This window comes from Oncorhynchus gorbuscha, linkage group LG11 (assembly GCF_021184085.1).
Source record: "Oncorhynchus gorbuscha isolate QuinsamMale2020 ecotype Even-year linkage group LG11, OgorEven_v1.0, whole genome shotgun sequence".
In the NCBI taxonomy this organism is placed as follows: Eukaryota; Metazoa; Chordata; class Actinopteri; order Salmoniformes; family Salmonidae; genus Oncorhynchus; species Oncorhynchus gorbuscha.
In genome coordinates this window covers 22,938,037-22,958,408 of record NC_060183.1, presented here as the reverse complement: position 1 = coordinate 22,958,408, position 20,372 = coordinate 22,938,037, and the positions used below count along the sequence as shown (strand labels likewise).

The 20,372-nt window shown below is 41.8% G+C and overlaps 1 protein-coding gene across 3 annotated transcripts in view; it reads left to right on the top strand.

The window, feature by feature from the left end:
- The first annotated feature begins 2,794 nt into the window (after nt 1-2,794).
- raraa (retinoic acid receptor, alpha a) overlaps nt 2,795-20,372 on the top strand; it is a 259,366-nt gene continuing 241,788 nt past the window's right edge. For 2 of the 3 annotated variants that reach the window (XM_046368975.1, XM_046368973.1), the window contains exon 1: nt 2,795-3,011. The gene's annotated coding sequence lies outside the window, so the exon portion shown is untranslated. The remainder of the gene's footprint in view (nt 3,012-20,372) is intronic. The other variant, XM_046368974.1, reaches the window with a different exon arrangement.

Here is a 20,372-nt window from a genome sequence, read left to right as displayed (position 1 = left end):
TTTTTACAATTTTCTATATTGTAGAATAATAGAGAAAACATCAAAACTATGAAATAACACATGGAATCAAATAGTAAGCAAACAAGTGTTAAACAAATCCAAATATAGTTTATATTTTAGATTCTTCAAAGTATCCACACTTTGCCTCGATGATAACTTTGCACACTCTTGGCATTTTCACAACCAGCTTCACCTGGAATGATTTTCCAACAGTCTTGAAGGTGTTCCCACATACGCTGAGCACTTGTTGGCTGCTTTTCCTTCACTCTGAGGTCCAACTCATGCCAAACCATCTCAGTTGGATTGAGGTCTTGTGATTGTGGAGGCCAGGTCATCTGATGCAGCACTCCATCACTCTCCTTCTTGGTCAAATAGCCATTACACAGTCTGGAGGTGTGTTGGGTCATTGTCCTGTTGAAAAACAAATTATAGTCACACTAAGCCCAAACCAGATGGGATGGCATATCACTGCAGAATGCTGTGGTAGCCATGCTGGTTAAGTGTGCCTTGAATTCTAAATAAATCACAGACAGTGTCACCAGAAAAGCACCCCCATATCATAACACCTCCTCCTCCATGCGTCAAGGTAGGAACCACACAGGCCGAGATCATCCATTCACCTACTCTGCGTCTCACAAAGACACAGAGGTCAGAACAAAACATTTCAAATTTGGACTCATCAGACCAAAGGACAGATTTCCACCGGTCTAATGTCCATTGCTCTTGTTTCTTGGCCCAAGCAAGTCTCTTCTTATTATTGGTGTCCTTTAGTAGTGGTTTCTTTGCAGCAAATCGACCATGAAAGCAGGTTTCACACAGTCTCCTCTGAACAGTTGATGTTGAGATGTGTCTGTTACTTGAACTCTGTGAAGCATTTATTTGGGCTGCAATTTCTGAGGCTGGTAACTAATGAATCCTCTGCAGCAGACGTAACTCTGGGTCTTCCTTTCCTCATGAGAGCCAGTTTCATCATAGTGCTTGAATGTTTGGGTGACTGCACTTGAAGAAACTTTCAAAGTTCTTGACATACCTTCATGTCTTTAAGTAATAATGGACTGTCATTTCTTTTTGCTTATTTGAGCTGTTCTTGCCATATTATTCACTTGGTCTTTTACCAAATAGTGCTATGTTCTGTATACCACTCATACCTTGTCACAACACAACTGATTGACTCAAATGCATTAAGAAGGAATGAAATTCCACAAATGAACTTTTAACAAGGCACACCTGTTAATTGAAATGCATTCCAGGTGACTACCTCCTGAAGCAGGTTGAGAGAATGCCAAGAGTGTGCAAAGCTGTCATCAAGGCAAAGGGTGGCTACTTTGAAGAATCTCAAGTATAAAAATATGTTTTGATTTCTTTAAAAATGTTTTGATTACTTCATGATTCCATATCTGTTATTTCATAGTTTTGATGTCTTCACTATTACGTAGAAAATAGTACAAAATAAAGAACAACCGTTGAATGAGTAGGTGTGTCCAAACTTTTGAGTGGTGCTGTCGGCTAAATTCATACATATGTCGACGTACATCAATCACAACCTTCACTGACAGCTGTATCACTCCTTGTCACATCAGATGTTAGGCTTTACAAAATAAGCGGTTCACATTTGCAACCTTTCAAATCAAATCAAATGTTACTGGTCACATACACATATTTAGCAGATGTTAGCATGTCAAACCCTAGATTTTTTTTTCTCAGTTTATTCAAAGCAATAAAATAAATGTACGCGGTATGACTTTTGACATCCCCGAGCCTACTTTATTTTGGCGTAAAGTGGATTAGGCAAAGCATGCATAAAACATGCAATGACATGGCACTGCACTACAGTTAGTCCATTAAGAGACTGTACAACATCCCTGCTAACATTAGGGGGTAAACCTGACTGCACGTCCAGGATGCAGCTGTACCGAGGACACCCTGGGGGCCTTCCAACCAAACCTAGAGATAATGTTAAGGAAACACGATGGCTGCCAATAGAGTAAAGTCCCGCTGTCTGTCTGCAGGCAAATGGCAGTCTACTTTCGGTGCACGTAAGGATATCCCGCCAGGGCTCAATTTCACATGCCAAAATCCTGTGAAATAGGCCTATCTCACACTCTTTTTAATAGGTCTATCTCACGCTATTTTGTCAGCAACCGCTTCCACCAAAACATGCTTTGAGCATTTGAAGACCTTTCACTCCGCTTCCAAGTCCTCCCATAGCCCTACCACTGTGTCCACCCACGTCGCCCCCAGCACAGCATTCCTCACTTGTGTGCTGATATGTAACAGTTGACACAGCTCAATGCCACTCTGCTTTGTTGCAGCAGCCTCAGAGGCATTGTTGGACAAACATCCAGTGTGGCTGCCCGCCATACCAAGCTTGCAGGGAAAAACTTTGGGGTTACTTACAATGGGAGGAACGTATAGTATCTCGCTGACTATATTGTGTCCTAGTGTGACCAAAAACCCAACAATCACTCACAGAAATGGTCTTATTTTTGGCAGTAGGTTTTGACAACAAACAAACCTAAGGACAGAAACGTGTGCTCTCCTTCCGTTGTTCACGCCACAAAATAATGGTCCGCTGACTGTACCTAATTCAATTCAAATACGGTCTTTGAATTATTAGAGTTGCCCTGTCAAGATTTCCTGGGGAGCTGATTTTCTAAACCATCCTGTACTGTCTTTGGAAAAAAGTGACCGAACATCTGGAGTTAACAGGACATCCCCTTTCAGAGGACCACGCCTTAAAAGGAGAGGGGGCGGGGAAAGTGGATTGTGTTGGAGTTCATAGCCGGAGCACGTGACCTCAATGGCTGCGGCTGCAAAAGCTGTGCTGAACTTCTCTGCACACTGAACGCCTTTCACCGACGAATTGCCGGAGGGTGGTTTGGGTCGACACCCGTTGTTATCCACCGTTGCGAATGGTTTTACAGGTAACAACTTTGGAGAGACTATCAAAATAATCATACGCGTCTCAGCTTCCACCAACCACGGAAGCAGGAGGAGTCAACAGGTACAAGGTATTTGAAATTACACTTGTCGCTGGATGTGGCATACCGTGTTAACATTTTGAGTTTGCTGTCCAGTTGAATATTAACATTAGCTAACAGGTAAATATCATGACTAATTGAAGTCCTTCAATCCGAGGAGATTATAATTTTCAGTTGGGCCATGCGTTGCCAGTTTATTATGTACACTAACCTCATACTGTACGACGTCGATATCATGCATACAGTTCGACGTGGTGTTGGATGTTATGAGTCCGGTGCTTGACAGTAGCTATCAACAAGCAATCCTTATCTAATTAGATAACAAAACAGAGTTATTTTATAACAATTTGCCGTATTAATTCCCCATAATTGAAATAGCACAAGCAAGCAACGAAATATAAACGTTGTAATAAGGGACAGCAAGCTACCTATAGTTTAGTTCGTGGATTGGATTTTTGACAGGCTGACAGTTTTCTCAATATTTAGCTACATCGCTACTCCTTGTCGCAAGGTCAACCAATCAGCCTGCTAACGTTTTCACAGTATTTTTTTACCATGTTATGAGACAAGCGTACCCACATAAACAAGATCTAATTGAGTGGTGTTTAGCTGCAGTTTAGCGGGAGCTAGCCATGGGACGTCAAGACAATGGAATATTAATGTTGAACAATCCCAAAACTGTGTGCACAAATTTATTGCCAAGACAGTGGCACAAAAGTATGTTGTTCTCTGCAAATAAGTGAAATGTAAGTCACACTGTGAAACAGATGCCTCCCCCAATTTGTTTACACCTTTGATGCACCTTTGTCAAGATAATATGCCCAGATTTGCAGCCTCCTCAGAGGAACGTCTGACCAAATGAAATGTCACAAATATGTATGACATAATTACTAATGTATTTGTGGCAATGTATTTAGTGAAAATCTAGTGCAATTTCGAAATTGCGGCAGTTAGGATATCCTTCATAACAGTCAACTTTATTATTACCAATTATTACGCTTTTATTAAGTCTTTAATTTAAGTCTTTAAATCCATTGTTTCCTATGTAGATCTGTAATAACATTTTCATTGGGATTCGGTATGACGATGAGGTAGTCTTATCACGGCGTTCTAATCAATCATTCACCATACGATATCATATATGTTAATAATGCCCTCCTATGGATTATTCCAATGTCCTGTCCAAGACTGGCTGCATAATGTGTACAACAAACTACTGTTTTTGTTGTGAAAAAGTCATTTGCCCTTTTCTCCGTAAAACCTGTGACATTCAGAGCAAGATGCATCAGAGGCTTAGTCGCTGAGTGGGACATTTGGTGTGTCTGAGGATTTTCCCACCCTGTCACCTTCCCGCTTGGTGTGAATCACAGTTACATGTTGTGCCTAGGGGTGTGCATATTGCCCTTTTAAGACGATTCGATATGTATCTAGATGCGTTTTAGTCGAAACTATTTGATTAGAGGAGCAAATCGATACGATTCGATGCACTAACATTTGTTGCATAAAACGCATACATTTTCCATTCAAAATGAAAGTCTGCTGATAATGGATCTCATGGGCTTGGGCTCTCTGAGCTGGATCTGTCTGAGTTGACGTGCGTGTCCTCGTTATGAAATGATCAACTTTACCCTACGTATATCTAGAAATGGCCATAATACATTGATTGTTTTCAGAACAACTACTAAAACTGTTGCTGATGATGAACCTGAACAATCCAAATCAAATGGAATGTAAGATCAGCATGTAGCCGACCTATAGCCAGATGAGTTGTCTCTGATGGTAGCTTAGGCTACTTTTATTCTGGTAAAACACCGTTTTCAAAAGCACATTTGATCAAAATATTAGTCACTCGACTAATAAAGCCTAATATTGCGCAAGCCATTTTTACGTACATTTGAATGTGCAGTTTGACTAGGCTGCTAATATTGCCTGGGGTTGTTCGGCATGCAAAATGACTTGTGGATCAATGACTGTCATAATAATGCCCTGCTTTAGTTTGACACTGAAGGAAAAGAGGCGGTTGTTATTTTCAGAAGGTAGAAGAGTAATTTGAGAAATGTAAGTGAACAAGGCGATTCATAACATTCAAATCGACTTTCTGACCGATGCATGCTTCATTTGGATCAGTGGTTTGGGGTCCCGCAGACCGATGCTCTCGTATATGTTAAAACATTTGAACCAGGGACCGATGCATATTGGTGAACCGTTACACCCCTAGTTATGCCATAACTGCAAAGACCCTAGTCAGCTGTAACCTAACCAAGCAGTAGGTTCACTTAGAGTTGCTATGACTGTCACTATAGTGTCCTAATCCTGAAAGCTACTGTTATGTAATGATCAAACTGCCCATTCTGCCCCCGTCCCACCCCCCAGGATGCCTCTTTCCTAGATCTAAACAAATGTACTAGGATTTGCACATGTTTTACACACAATTTTTATATAAACTTCTGTTGTAACTATGTTGTACTATAAACGGCATGATCGACATGTTGTAGCCTACAAACTTATTTTGTAACTATAATAAACGGCATGATCGCAACCGTCACATTCTGCAGGGTAGTAATTTGAATCAATTTAGATCAAAGCCAAATCAATGTCACACCCAGGATCATAGTTTGTGTGGAGGTGCTGACTAAAGGCGAATAAACTATAAACTTATCAAAATAAATAAAGTCGCACACTCCATGTGTAATCTCTCACCAATTTAATGGGCATTTACCAACGTTTCGGCATCGCTGTGCCCTTTTCACCCTGAAGACGGCACAGTGATGCCGAAACGTTGGTAAATACCCATTAAATTGGTGGGAGATTACACATGGAGTGTGCAACTTTATTTATTTTGAAAGATCACATAATGATTCATTAGTATTCTACATAGTCAAGCACCAAAACTTTTCAAATGTTGAAATGAAAAGGCTGTTGCACCCGGAAAAACGTGGAACGTCAGGTGCGTCACATTCAGAGCCGCAAGACAGCAACATAATAAACCGAAGCACTGATCATTGGGGACGAGATCAGAATGTCTGCTCAGGAGTTATCCATCAATTAAATAGGTAGCCTAGCCTACAAAACGAAAACGATCCATATTGATAAACATAACATTAATAACGCAGCCACAACCCGAGGACCCCGGTTTCGACGCATTCAGAAATCAAAAGATGGTGTAGTATTTAGTTTAGAAGCTTTGAAGAAGGCCAAGAGAACAATAAACACTTTTAAATGGCAACTGAAATCCACATTGGGTAAAAAAAAATACAAAATAATGTAGCCTACGATGCAGTACTTGTGATCATTTTAAGGAGAACAAAAACTACTTCGCCTACAATTGAACACCACCACGGAAGTTTCGCTATTTGGCATCTTCCCAATTAAGTAGCCTAGTTTTGTTGTTTGTCTAATTGAAGAGAACTAGTGCTGATCACTCGAAGCCCACCTCTTCCAATGCACTGTGGAAAAGTATGCATAGAATTATACTAGATGTAGAGCCGAAATTAGTATAACATCCTTGCGTTTCAAACATACTTGATTTTTGAAAATTCACATACTATAAGACATAATATTTTTGCATACTAAGAATATGTCATGCGCGAATGCGTTGTTTCACGCTAAAAGTACGGTTGTTTAGCTATTCGGAAAAGGCATCAGAAAATCCAGTCACGTAGCCACTCCGTATGTAATATAACCTGCCATTTTGGTCCTTTATAGAAGTTGAATCTGCTGTGTCACTGTCGCCAACTCATGGTACAGGATGAGCCCTATGGGAAAGATTTAGTCTACTGACTGGTCTGGTACGTCAACAATCCAATCGTCCTTGGGTTCCGCCTGTTCTCCCTCAAGGGCAAGAGGATCTGAGATGTGTTCACTGTGTTATGAGTTTGGCAACTAAAAAAATCTAAATGATGGGCATTAAAATGGAGTTGGTCCGCCATTTGCTGCTATAACAACCTCTACTCTTCTGGGAAGGCTTTCTTATAGATGTTGGAACATTGCTGCTGGTCCTTGCTTCCATGAGCATTAGTGAGGTCGGGCACTGATGTTGGGCGATTAGGTCTGGCTCGCAGTCGGCGTTCCAATTCATCCCAAAGGTGTTCTATGGGGGTTGAGGTCAGGGCTCTGTGCAGGCCAGTCAAGTTCTTCCACACTGATCTCGATAAACCATTTCTGTATGGATCTCGGTTTGGGCACCGGGGCATTGTTATGCTGAATGGGCCTTCCCCAAACTGTTGCCACAAAGTTGGAAGCACTGACTCGTCTAGAATATTGCCGTATGCTGTAGCGCTAAGATTACCCTTCACTGGAACTAAGGGGCCTTCCCGAACCATGAAAAACAACCCTAGACCATTATACCGCCTCCAATAAACTTTAAAGTTGACACTATGCATTGGGGCAGGTAGTGCTTTCCTGGCATCCTCCAAACCCAGATTCTTCCGAACTGCCAGATAGTGAAGTGTGATTCATCACTCCAGAGAACACGTTTCCACTGCTCCAGAGTCTAATGGTAGCGATCTTTACACCACTCCAGCCGACGTTTGGCATTGCGCATGGGGATCTTAGGCTTGTGTGTGTACGGCTGCTCGACCATGGAAACCCATGAAGCTCCTGGCGAACAGTTATTGTGCTGATGTTGCTTCCAGAGGCAGTTTGGAACTCTGTAGTGAGTGTTGCAACCGAGGACTGATGATATGCGTTTCAGCACTCACAGTCCCGTTCTGTGAGCTTGTGTGGCCTACCACTTCATGGTTGAGCTGTTGTTGCTCCTAGATGTTTCCACTTTATAATACAGTTGACCGGGGGAAGCTCTAGTAGGGCAGACATTTAAGGAAACTGACTTGTTGGAAAGGTGGCATCCTATGACAGTGCCATGTTGAAAGTTACTGAGCTCTTCAGTACGGGTCATTATACTGCCAATGTTTGTCTATGGAGATTGCATGGCGGTGTGATCCATTTTATAAGTCTGTCAGCAACGGGTGTGGCTGAAATGGCCGATTCCACTAATTTGAAGGTGCGTCCACCTTTGGCCATGGAGTGTCGTTAGAATTCTATGGTCATAAGTTATCAACTTCAGCCTTGCAGGCACCTCAAGTCAATGTGTTCATCAGGTTCTCTTGTGGCAGATACTCTATATGTAGTCTATAGTGCAGACGTGCTGTTGTTGGTGATTGTCTATTCTACGTTTTAGGATTAGACCATACAATGTGTTTTAGGATAGCAGAAAACTCAATTGTATAGCCCAGTACTGTATTTTGAGTGTAGATAGAGTTGGAGTATTTTTTTGAGCGACCGTCAAACGACTTGTGTGTCTACGGATGTCGGTTTCCTTCTTGTATGAGATATGCCAGTTAGAAACCTCACACGACTTGGTTTCACATTGCGATAAATGTGTCATCACTCACTCACTTGCTTTGCCGCCTCACCATACCTCCTCTGAAGTAAGACAGGACCTCCCCCCTGCTCTCCCCCACTTTTCCCTTCCTCTTTAAAATCATGTGTGACACTGGAAAATGTTCTTTTGATAGTAATAAACATGATAGTGATTCAAGATGGCTGACGCTTTCTTTTTTTTCTTGTAACCTGTGGAACAAATAGTTTTTATGTTCAAATGTATTGAAAACGTATCAATCCAAGATATATTAGTATTTTATTTATTTTTTGTCCACTTTGTATTTTGTGTAGAACGTTGACAAAATGTTGAAAAAGTAAAGTATATTCCCACATTTTTTTTAAGGCACTGAGCAAATTTCAGGTCTGCTCAGCGCAAACTTTATGCAACTTCTGGAGCATGTTTACTGTGAACACTGAGGCTGTACCTGCCTTAGGTTACAGTTATAACAATGGCCAAGTAGGCTACTGTGGCAATTTGATCATAATGTAGGCCTATCAACAAAAAAACAATGGAGAAAATGCATCTCATAACATTGTAACATGGAAATGTTCCCTTATTCGGCCTACAGTTGCAGCACATGTGTGGTGTTCAATGTAGACAATCCATGAGACTTTTGAAAATAACAGGGATTGTCATTCACCTGTTAGGATTTCATTCACCTGTTTATCCACTTGTGTTGTGTGATGCAAGAAACCACTTTACAAAATAACATTCATTATCATTACCATACCATTATTACAGAGAATCAGACAAATGATGCTACCCACTGCATGTTGGCTATTTAGCCTTTTCAAGCCCTGCTCAAAATACAACATTGCCCTTTTTGAGACAGAAAAAATGTTCTTTACCTGACTTGCTTTTCAAAGATGGCTAAAATGCACACGTTTTGTGCTCTTGTAGGAAGTAACCACTCCCCTATTGCTGACTACAAGTGATGGGCTAATAACTCACTAACTAGCAAAGGATATGAACAAAATGTGCACACGTGGCTACATGCAGCTCTTGCTTCGATCTCCAAACAAGTGCATCTACTCACGACCATTCATACTGTAAACACAGTCCAGTTCAAAGGGAATGGCACAGATCCATATATGGCAATGGTATATTTACATATAGGGGAACTGCTGCTCTGAATGGTTATGGCGCACCGGTCTGTGTAATGTATGGGCCTGATTTGTGCCTGTCAATGCAATGAAATCCTACTCCAATGTGCTCTGCCTTCAAGTAAATCTCTTGCAGAGTTATTAGTATGTTGCACTGAAAGTGGCTAATATTGCGTTGATTCGTTCACAATTGGCACAAATCAGGCCCATACATTACACAGACCGGTGCGCCATAACCATAGTAGTGACTGCGCTGCGTGCCGTTTGAGTAGTTGAGACATAAAAATGGTATTGTTGGAAAAGTTAACATCTGTATTACTGTAAAATATGACCGATTTCTGTTGGACTAAACTACAAATGCAAATAGTAAGTTGAAACCGCATGTCAGAGAGGAAGATGTGATCTCTCAACTTTGTTGGTGTGTGAGGCAGGGGGAGGGGCTTGGTGTGTGTGTAAACCATAGAGAAAGAGGCGAAGTGATAGGTTTCCTTCTCGCTAAAATCTGTCCATTTATAAGCTCAATGCGTTTCTATAGGCTTATTTTGGACCTAAGCTTGACTCCCATTGTTAGGGCGGCATCTCGTCGTTATATATAGATCTCTGGTGTAAATGGGGAGGTGCACAGAAGGAGCGAGAGACAAGCACAAAAATACAACGCGAAAATACAACGTGAAAACAAGCGGACATAAACTCTCATGAAAACGAAAAATAACAAAACCTTGATTCTTGCCATACAGACATTTGGAATATCACGCAAAAACATGCATCAGCTCGCTCCCAGTGATGTGCTGGGCTGTCTGCACCACCCTCTGTAGGACCTTCCTATTGAAGGCGGTGCTGTTGCCATACCAGGTGGTGATCCAACTAGTCAGGATAATTTGATGTTGTAGCTCTAAAAGGTCTTCAGGATCTAAGGTGCCATGCCCCAAAAATTGAGCCTCCTGCGGAAGAAGAGGTGCTGCCGTACCTTCTTCATGACTGTTTTGGTGTGAGAGGAGTATGTGAAGTCCTCGGTGATGTGGACACTGAGGAACTTGATATTCATGACCAGATGAAGTGAGATGGATTATTGGAGGATGGTGGGAGAGTTTCCACTTTGAAACCTGAGAACAATGAGAGATATTTCACGGGATGTATAAATGTGAAGCATCCGGTTGGCGTTTCCACTCACTACCAAATATGGTAGTGAGAGGAAGCCCAGTGGGAGATGATGGAACGAGATTCATTCTGGCTGACATTCTGCTAATTTACTCGTCGATTAAACATTTGCTCTCAATACAGTTTTCTGTTCCCAAAACTACAATATTTTACGAACAGAGTGGACTAAGTTTAGTAGACTTTACGCTTTGCCAAAGTTTGAAAAAAATGCCATTGTTTACAAGGTGTTCAAAGGGGAATTTAGTTATTGTGCACTTCACAGAATAGGTGTTCCCCAACGGAAATATGCAAATGAATGCTAGAACACAGCAATAAGATCTTGCTAGCTTGTGCTTGGCTCTTCCCACCTTCTTGCTTGTTCTGTCCATAATGGCTCATTTGTTTCCATTTGAAACAACAGGCTTTGGTCTATCTTGGTTTAGCTATAAAAATCTTTGATATTAGTATCCCACAGAGCCGCTGATTTGTTAAGTCATTTTGTATTTGGGAGCTTTTATTCCTAAACGTGGCCTTTTACTCTCTGTAGATTGTCATTCACTGTTTATTAAAGGTATAATTATGAGTTCAAATGATACGGTAGCTAAATACTAAGCCTATCTACCAAATATACACATGTCTAGTGAGATGGAGGGCTATAAGACTCCTAGTAATGTAGTGGGGTTCAGGGATGGGCAGAAATGTTTGCCCAACTGATTGTAGCGATAGAAAGTACAGCTACATTTGGTATAGAGATTCTACCAAAAAGGCAACCTCAACATATTTTAACTTTGGTTAGCCGAGGCACACAGTGGGTGTATAGCCTTACCACAGCCCTATCTGTCCCTTGTGTTCAGTCGGTGACTTCCTGCTTCCCAAAGTTGAGACTGTGCAGGAGAAATGACAGATGAGACAGGTCCCCCACAATGGCAGGTTACCCTGGAGATATCACACGGCGCTTGCTAAACGGTAAACACCTCAACCGAGTCGACCCGCTCACGCTGAGGTGCCGGGGATTGTGTGGGTTTTATTTTAAGAGTGAGGAGCTCCGATCTGAGTGAAACCACAGTTTCGAGAGCTGAGGCTTTGGTTCTGTTTTATGAAAGAAATACATTAGTCAGTCAGCCATTTTGGGAGTTTGTTATAATGAGCAGTAGTGTGGTGTGTCAAGTCCTCCAACTCTGATGTTGTTTATCATGAAGTTGTTTCTTAGCCGTTGACTAACTGTTCACACAGGGAAAGAAACACTTGCTGAATAGAGAAGGTAGGAGTTGGAGTGCAGCTGAATAGAGAAGGTAGGAGTTGGAGTGCAGCTGAATAGAGAAGGTAGGAGTTGGAGTGCAGCTGATTAGAGAAGGTAGGAGTTGGAGTGCAGCTGATTAGAGAAGGTAGGAGTTGGAGTGCAGCTGAATAGAGAAGGTAGGAGTTGGAGTGCAGCTGAATAGAGAAGGTAGGAGTTGGAGTGCAGCTGAATAGAGAAGGTAGGAGTTGGAGTGCAGCTGAATAGAGAAGGTAGGAGTTGGAGTGCAGCTGAATAGAGAAGGTAGGAGTTGGAGTGCAGCTGAATAGTGTGGCTGACACTCATGTAGGTCAAGGCCTGGTTTCATCAAACAGGCCCCAGCCCCAGACCTCTTCAGAATGAGTAGAAATAAATTGCAATGTTCTAGTGGTTTTGGCTGTGGTACTCGCTAACGTTGCCGCTGCCTTTGGGAATGGGGTGAGTGTGGGAAAAGACTGAGGAGGAGGGTAGGAGTCGCTGCCATGGGAGTGGAGTGGATTGGGGATTGGGGAAGTTAGGCCCCTGTGATGTAGGAATATAGGAGCTCTAGTCAGCCTGGATGATGGGAGTTTGACAGGCCAGCTCACGCATACTGATTCTATCTCCACCCGGTCCACTGACTGCTTCCCTACTCTCCTAGTCCTCACTGGGACCATGAAAGGGTTAAGTCACCCCCCCCCCTTTTCTATCGCCTCCTTTTATTTCTCCCTTTATGACTTTGATGGTATTAAATCATCTTTACATGTCAGAGTGCACAGCTCTCCCGTGTTCATGTAGGAGAGCAATTAGATCAGAGTGGTAGCTCTAACTATGCTTCATTGAAGTCTTAAAGTGGCAGGGCGCCTCCCCTCAAGTTACTATTCCAATTAAGGTTGACCGATTAATCAGAATGGCCGATTAATTAGGGCCGATTTCAAGTTTTCATAACAATTGGAAATTGGTATTTTTGGGCGCCGATTTAAAAAAAAAAGAAGAAAAAGAAAAAAATATATATATATATATATAATATATATATATATATTTAAACATTTTTTTATTTAACTAGGCAAGTCAGTTAAGAACACATTCTTATTTTCAATGATGGCTTAGTAACGGTGCGTTAACTGCCTCGTTCAGGGGCAGAACGACAGATTTTCACCTTGTCAGCTCGGGGGATCCAATCTTGCAAAGTTACAGTTAACTAGTCCAGCGCAATAACGACCTGCCTCTCTCTCGTGGCACTCCACAAGGAGACTGCCTGTTACGCGAATGCAGTAAGCCAAGGTAAGTTGCTAGCTAGCATTAAACTTATCTTATAAAAAACAATCAATCATAATCACTAGTTAACACTACACATGGTTGATGATATTACTAGATATTATCTTGCGTGTCTTGTGTTGCATATAATCTGACTGAGCATACAAGTATCTAAGTATCTGACTGAGCGGTGGTTGGCAGAAGCAGGCGCGTAAACATTCATCCAAACAGCACTTTTGTGCATTTTGCCAGCAGCTCTTCATTGTGCGTCAAGCATTGCGCACAACCGATCAACTCCTGAGATGAGGCTGGTGTAACCGAAGTGAAATGGCTAGCCAGTTAGCGTGTGCTAATAGCGTTTCAAATGTCACTCGCTCTGAGCCTTCTAGTAGTTGTTCCCCTTGCTCTGCATGGGTAACGCTGCTTTGATGGTGGCTGTTGTCGTTGTGTTGCTGGTTCGAGCCCAGGGAGGAGCGAGGAGAGGGACGGGAGCTATACTGTTACACTGGCAATACTAAAGTGCCTATAAGAACATCTAATAGTCAATGTTTAATTAAATACAAATGGTATCGTGGGAAATAGTCCTATAATTCCTATAATAACTACAACCTAAAACTTCTTACCTGGGAATAGTGAAGACTCACGTTAAAAGGAACCACCAGCTTTCATATGTTCTCATGTTCTGAGCAAGGAACTGAAACGTTAGCTTTCTTACATAGCACATATTGCACGTTTACTTTATTCTCCAACACTTTGTTTTTGCATTATTTAAACCAAATGGAACATGTTTCATTTTTTATTATATTATATTAAGTTAAAATAAGTGTTCATTCAGTATTGTTGTAATTAGATTTTTTTGTAAATAAATAGGCCAATTAATCGGTATCAGCATTTTTGGGCCTCCAATAATCGGTATCGGCGTTGAAAAATCATAATCTGTCGACCTCTAATTACAATATTCCTAAACCCAGATGGGAAGTCGGAGTCCCAATGCCATTGTGTTAGCCTTCCAGCAATGCGTAGGTATGGTGAGGGATCTTTAATATTATCAGCTATTGTATAATCTCATAAGGAAAAAATGGCCTAGAATGGATAATCAGTTCTGATATTTTAAGTCCCTCACCAGTTTAATATGCCTGAAGAATTAGGTCAGTTTTTGTCTTCTTTTGAAATGAGGCTAACCTTAAGTCTGATCACTGAGCTATTATTGTGATTCATTGTATCGGGTGTGATTGAAAAGACAATTGATTTAGACATTGAGATTCTGAGCAGATTTAGCCTACATAAGGCTGTTTTTCAGATCGCTGTGTGGAAGACGAAGCAATAGCTAATTAGTACATTTAATTTGGTGTAGCTTACTACTTTATCTATATTGAGTTCGTACTGTCTATTTTGGTACATTTCACTTTGTTCTGGCATTGGCGTACACGCACACACTGTCGGCCTAATCTATTCTACCACGAGAGACCTATTGCATTTCACAATTTGTGTGGGGATATTGTGGCAGTGTCATTTTTCCACATCCATTTTGTGCCTTTGCTTTCATAGAAGTCTCTTTTGCCCAGTCGGACAGTCCCTCAGCTTGACGGCTGACATTTCCAGTGAAAGGGCTCTATTGTCGTCAGTTAATCCCCCCCCCCATCCATAAAACAATGGTATCAATTGCTTCCACTGAGTACATCCACATTGCTGTAAAGAGCCAGGCCCATTCTCCTTCCAGCCAGGCAGCCAGTCAGCCACTCCAGGCAGGCAGTGAAACCTCGTCTTCATTCCCATTGACAGCCCCTGGTAGTTGTACAATACTAACCGATTCCAGCCCAGGCAGCTAGTCTAATAATATCTCTGTAGCATGAGAACCAACCTTTTATCGTGCCTGGCCTGCCACCTCGGAAATGCTCAATTAATAATGGTCTCTGTATATATTTATTTTCCCGGGGCGGCTATCAGCGGGGCGAGACTGGCCGCTTTGGGCTCTCCTGCCCCTTTCCTAATGAATGGCTTCTATTCCATTTCCCTTCATTTTCCCCTGGACACTGACATTAACGTTGACGGATGATATGTTCGTTCATTGAAACTGGGATCTTAAGCACATTGTCATTGAAAATCGTATTCACCCTCCCACCACCACCACCACCACATGCTCTCATTCGCTTTCCCTTCTCTCTCTCTCTCTCTCTCCCCCATCTCTCCTTCCTCCTCTCCCTGTCTCGGTGCTCTCTGTCAGCACCCAGGGACATGCCTTTAATATTCTTGTTAGAGCAGCTCCACTGCACAGTCTGAGGAGTTAACCCCCTCCTGCCAACAGCTAGCCTGGCGGCCTGGGGTCACTTCAGCACAGGGTACTTACTACACCAGGTAGCAAATGTTCTCCTCCAGGAAATGGTCCTACGAATCTAACACAATGTAGCTTGCACAGTATGTCTCTGTTTCCTTGTGCATGTATTTCTAGGGACCTTTTACATTTTGGTCAGTCAATCACTTTTGTCGTTGTGAAACTGTACCTCTGGGCTTCTGTCAAGGCAGAGACACTGACAGATTATCTGGTTGACGTCCTGCATGGACCTTTTCTTTGTATAACAGGTCCTGCCGTGTTGGCGGGTGCCAGGCGGGCATAGATCACTCTGCTTCCTGCCTGCACATTAGATGAGGCCGGTGCCAGATCTGTGTTGAATGGGAGGATAATGACCCAGAACAGATCTGATAATGCTTTAGCTGCTGCTTCTGCTAGGGCAAACTGAAGAGCTCAGCTCATAGTGTCATTATCATACTGTGTGCTGTGCCCTGCTCACTTCAGCCAAACCTCTTTTGTGAGCTGCTGCCTGCTGCTGCTTCCACTGCCTCTATGGTCTGTCAACACAGCAGAGCCGGGGAGAAGGCATCCCATCGCTCTTGATCTCAGTCATGGTACACTGCTTCAGAGAGGCTGCTGTTGTTCACTAAACTGATGAGATTCCAGTGCAAGGATCCAGAGCGGAGCTAAGTTAAGCCTCCAGTGGCCAGACTTGGACCACATCAGTCTTTTAATGGGCAGAATGGGTACAGGCTTTCACCCTGCCTGTGGTGATGTCTGACCATGTCAGCTGACATGATTTAACAAGCCGATGAGAGACTTGCTGTGTAAGTGACGTAGATCCTAGTACACAGTGTGTCTTGCCATCAGCCTAGGTTGTGTAAGTATCTTATGTGTCATTACACACCAACACGATTTTCTTTAGTTTTTGGTTAACATGAATGACCATGCAATATACTGTTCCAACAACTACACTACATATGCGAGAGTATGTGGACACCCCTTTAAATGAGTGGATTCGGCTATTTCAGCCACACCGGTTGCTGACAGGTGTATAAATCGAGCACACAGCCATGCAATCTCCATAGACAAACATCAGCAGTAGAATGGCCTTACTTAGTTAAATTAAAAAAATAATAGAGCTCAGTGGCTTTCAGTGTGGCACTGTCATAGGATGCCGCCTTTCCAACAAGTCAGTTTGTAAAATTTCTGCGTTGCTAAAGCTGCCCCGGTCAACTGTAAGTGCAGCTATTGTGAAGTGTAAATGTCTAGGAGCAACAACGGCTCAGCCAGGAAGTGGTAGACCACACAAGCTCACCGAACGGGACCGCCGAGCGCTGAAGCGCGTAGTAAAGGGTCGACGGATTAATCGGAATGGCTGATTTTAATTAGGGCCGATTTCAAGTTTTCATAACAATCGGAAATCTGTATTTTTGGACACAGATTTGGCATATTTTTGTATTTTTATTTATTATTATATATATTTTTACACCTTTTATTTAACTAGGCAAGTCAGTTAAGAACACATTCTTATTTTCAATGACGGCCTAAGAACGGTGGTTTAACTGCCTTGTTCAGGGGCAGACCGACAGAATTTTACCTTGTCAGCTCGGGGATTCAATCTTGAAACCATACAGTTAACTAGTCCAATGCTCTAACCACCTGATTACATTGAAGTCCACGAGGAGCCTGCCTGTTACGCGAATGGAGTAAGAAGCCAAGGTAAGTTGCTAGCTAGCATTAAACCTATCTTATAAAAAAACAATCAATCAATCAATCATAATCACTAGTTAACTACACATGGTTGATGATATTACTAGTTTATCTAGCGTGTCCTGCGTTGCATATAATCGATGTGGTGCGCATTCGCGAAAAAGGACTGTCGTTGCTCCAACGTGTACCTAACCATAAACACCAATGCCTTTCTTAAAATCAATACACAAGTATATACAGTGCCTTGCGAAAGTATTCGGCCCCCTTGAACTTTGCGACCTTTTGCCACATTTCAGGCTTCAAACATAAAGATAGAAAACTGTATTTTTTTGTGAAGAATCAACAACAAGTGGGACACAATCATGAAGTGGAACGACATTTATTGGATATTTCAAACCTTTTTAACAATTCAAAAACTGAAAAATTGGGCGTGCAAGATTATTCAGCCCCTTTACTTTCAGTGCCGCAAACTCTCTCCAGAAGTTCAGTGAGGATCTCTGACATCTCCAATGTTGACCTAAATGACTAATGATGATAAATACAATCCACCTGTGTGTAATCAAGTCTCCGTATAAATGCACCTGCACTGTGTAAGTCTCAGAGGTCCGTTAAAAGCGCAGAGAGCATCATGAAGAACAAGGAACACACCAGGCAGGTCCGAGATACTGTTTTGAAGAAGTTTAAAGCCGGATTTGAATACAAAAAGATTTCCCAAGCTTTAAACATCCCAAGGAGCACTGTGCAAGCGATAATATTGAAATGGAAGGAGTATCAGACCACTGCAAATCTACCAAGACCTGGCCGTCCCTCTAAACTTTCAGCTCATACAAGGAGAAGACTGATCAGAGATGCAGCCAAGAGGCCCATGATCACTCTGGATGAACTGCAGAGATCTACAGCTGAGGTGGGAGACTCTGTCCATAGGACAACAATCAGTCGTATATTGCACAAATCTGGTCTTTATGGAAGAGTGGCAAGAAGAAAGCCATTTCTTAAAGATCTCCATAAAAAGTGTAGTTTAAAGTTTGCCACAAGCCACCTGGGAGACACACCAAACATGTGGAAGAAGGTGCTCTGGTCAGATGAAACCAAAATTGAACTTTTTGGCAACAATGCAAAACGTTATGTTTGGCGTAAAAGCAACACAGCTCATCACCCTGAACACACCATCCCCACTGTCAAACATGGTGGTGGCAGCATCATGGTTTGGGCCTGCTTTTCTTCAGCAGGGACAGGGAAGATGGTTAAAATTGATGGGAAGATGGATGGAGCCAAATACAGGACCATTCTGGAAGAAAACCTGATGGAGTCTGCAAATGACCTGAGACTGGACGGAGATTTGTCTTCCAACAAGACAATGATCCAAAACATAAAGCAAAATCTACAATGGAATGGTTCAAAAATAAACATATCCAGGTGTTAGAATGGCCAAGTCAATTTCCAGACCTGAATCCAATCGAGAATCTGTGGAAAGAACTGAAAACTGCTGTTCACAAATGCTCTCCATCCAACCTCACTGAGCTCGAGCTGTTTTGCAAGGAGGAATGGGAAAAAAATGTCAGTCTCTCGATGTGCAAAACTGATAGAGACATACCCCAAGCGACTTACAGCTGTAATCGCAGCAAAAGGTGGCGCTACAAAGTATTAACTTAAGGGGGCTGAATAATTTTGCACGCCCAATTTTTCAGTTTTTGATTTGTTAAAAAAGTTTGAAATATCCAATAAATGTCGTTCCACTTCATGATTGTGTCCCACTTGTTGTTGATTCTTCACAAAAAAATACAGTTTTATATCTTTATGTTTGAAGCCTGAAATGTGGCAAAAGGTCGCAAGGCACTGTATTTTTAAACCTGCATATTTAGTTAATATTGCCTGCTAACATTCATGTTTTTTAACTAGGGAAAATGTGTCGCTTCTCTTTCAACAGAGTCAGGGTATATGCAGCAGTTTGTGCCGCCGGGCTCGTTGCGAACTGTGTGTATTTCTTCTTAACAAAGACAGCCAACTTCGCCAAATGGGGGAGGATTTAACAAAAGCGCATTTGCGAAAAAAGCACAATTGTTGCACGACTGTAGCTAACCATAAACATCAATGCCTTTCTTAAAATCAATACACGGAAGTATATATTTTTAAACCTGCATATTTAGCTAAAAAAATACAAGTTAGCAGGCAATATTAACCAGGTGAAATTGTGTCACTTAACTTGCGTTCATTGCACGCAGAGTCAGGGTATATGCAACAATTTGGACCCGCCTGGCTCATTGCGAACTAATTTTCCAGAAATGTACATAATTATGACATAACATTGAAGGTTGTGCAATGTAACAGGAATATTTAGACTTATGGAAGCCATCCATTAGATAAAATACGGAAGGATTCCGTAATTTCACTGAAATAATAAATGTTTTGTTTTTGAGATGATAGTGTCCAGATTTTACCATATTAATGACATAAGGCTCGTATTTCTGTGTGTTATTATGTTATAATTAAGTCTATGATTTGATATTTGATAGACTGCTCTGACTGAGCGATGGTAGGCAGCAGCAGGCTCGTAAGCATTCATTCATTCAAAACAGCACTTTCGTGCGTTTTGCCAGCAGCTATTCGCAATGCTGTTTATGACTTCAAGCCTATCAACTCTCGAGATTAGGCTGGTGTAACCAATGTGAAATGGCTAGCTAGTTAGCGGGGTGCGCGCTAATAGCGTTTCAAACGTCACTCGCTCTGAGACTTGGACTAGTTGTTCCCCTTGCTCTGCATGGGTAACGCTGCTTCGAGGGTGGCTGTTGTCGATGTGTTCCTGGTTTGAGCCCAGGTAGGAGCGAGGAGAGAAGACGGAAACTATACTGTTACACTGGCAATACTAAAATGCCTATAAGAACATCCAATAGTCAAAGGTTAATGAAATACAAATCGTATAGAGAGAAATAGTCCTATAATAACTACAACCTAAAAACTTCTTTCCTGGGAATATTGAAGACTCATGTAAAAAGGAACCACCAGCTTTCATATGTTCTCATGTTCTGAGCAAGGAACTGAAACGTTAGCTTTCTTACATGGCACATATTGCACTTTTACTTTCTTCGTTTGTTTTTGCATTTATTTAAAGCAAATTGAACATGTTTCATTATTTATTTGAGGCTAAATTGATTTTATTGATGTATTATATTAAGTTAAAATAAGTGTTCATTCAGTATTTTTGTAATTGTCATTATTACAAATACATTTTAAAAAATCGACATCGGCTTTCTTT